At 36.8% G+C, this 1,795-nt stretch overlaps 1 protein-coding gene across 1 annotated transcript in view; it reads left to right on the top strand.

The window, feature by feature from the left end:
* The window catches only part of LOC104274775 (selenoprotein O), a 10,826-nt gene that overhangs the window by 6,573 nt on the left and 2,458 nt on the right, over positions 1-1,795 (top strand). The window lies entirely within an intron of this gene.

Here is a 1,795-nt window from a genome sequence, read left to right as displayed (position 1 = left end):
CCTGGTAGATGCTCAGCAGTAACTTGCAGCGCTTGAGCTAAGGTTCTCTGAGCTTTTGGTTTGGTTTTTTTTTCCCTCCACTATCTCTGCTGATTAAGAAAACGAGAGTGCCAGATATTTTACAGAATAAATGGATTTGAACAATTATGCTGCTGTGTTCTGCCAGTGTGCTGTCAGCAAATAATCACTTTCAGCCACCAATGTTCTGGGCTAAGTATAACCTAACTGTGCACTTCAGGCTCTGAAAACTGTGGTGCCATCCATGTCTCATGTGATGGGCTGCAGTCTGCATTGCAGCTACCCTGGCAATAGAAAAATAGAAAAAATAGGAAAAAAAATAGGAAAAAATAGAAAAAAAATAGAAAAATAGAGAGTTTTGTTCAGCTGCTGCTTGTGCAGCAATTGCAGCAATTTTTCACTTTTTTGGAACAGTGGAGAGCAGGGAGGGAGTGTGACCCATTAATTTGTCATTTTTTTCCCAGCATCTTCCCAGAAGGGGGAGAAAATTGGAGTGGTGGTATTGTATGTTTTTTCTTCTCCCTCTGTTTAGTAAGTGTTTCATGAAGGTAATATCCTATCAAATTCTTCATCTTTTTCTGTGTTTTAACAACTTGCAGAAAGCAGGGTGTCGAGAGAACAGACCAGTGTGAAGCTTGTGTGAACAAGTTTGGTGTTACACCAAGATGGTTGACTGTAGCCATGTATCATTTTGGAAGTGTTACTGGTTATTTAAGTTTTTGTAATGATACACTACAATGAAAGGGAAATAAGTTAAGGTGGTGGATACTGCTTATTTAATTAAGTTCCAGGTTTCAGCTGCTTTGAAATTGTAAGCAGATACCAGGCAGTATGAGGATAGTTCATGTGATAAAGATGAATTTATGTTGTTTCAAACACTGCATTCAGGCTTAGCTGTAAATCTTCCTACGGGTGTAAAGCTCTGGAGGAAAATAGTACTGGATTAAAGTGGGTGCATAACTATTGTTTTAATTTTTTATCGCAGCACTTGGATGTTGTAGAGTTGGGCATGCCATAGGTGTAAATCAGATTTGGATCATGCTTATATAAACTCCGATATCAAAGCACCCGGCTTATCTCTGGTTACTGAAAGTAGGAAAATATAATCTAATTTAATGAGTTGTCTGTCTTGAGGCCAGGGAATGTTTCATTTCTCCTTTGTCTATAAATGCATTCATGAAAGGAAATAAATACTTGATGTATTTTGACATGATGCAATTTATGCTCTTTGGGGTTTTTTAATTTTACTTTATGCTGTAGTGCAGTTATTAATCCAGGAAAAATAAACATTAGCCAACATGGTATTGAAAAATCAGGTGAAGCTCTTTTACAGCACCAACTAAAACTGTAATATGTAAAAGATATAATCCTAGTTAAAATCACAGCAAAATAGCCTGGATATTTTTAGGAATTTAGTACCGTAAAGCAGTTCTGATTCTGCGATTTAGACTTAAAAAAATAAATAAGCAAACTGCTGTGTTGTATGACTTGAATGAGGTATCCTTCCCCATATCGTGTGGGGTTTTATTAGTACTGGTAGAAATTTGTGTGTTAGAGCCCTATTCTGCGTACTGTTACTGTATTAATGTTAGGAAAAGAAATTTAAACAAACAAACAAACAAACAAACAAAGAAACGCCACCGATGGATTCTGTATTATCTTGATACCTGAGTACGATGAAATTCCTTATTCCAAATGTCTTTCAAAGTTCCAGGGGTATTTTGATGAGAACTGTACATCCAAACCGAACTGGTAATTCTGGAGATGTGCCGTCTGT

The sequence above is a fragment of the Apaloderma vittatum genome, unplaced genomic scaffold (assembly GCF_000703405.1).
Source record: "Apaloderma vittatum isolate BGI_N311 unplaced genomic scaffold, ASM70340v1 scaffold21235, whole genome shotgun sequence".
In the NCBI taxonomy this organism is placed as follows: Eukaryota; Metazoa; Chordata; class Aves; order Trogoniformes; family Trogonidae; genus Apaloderma; species Apaloderma vittatum.
Note: the sequence above shows the minus strand (reverse complement) of the source record. Positions and strands in the feature narration are given on the sequence as shown.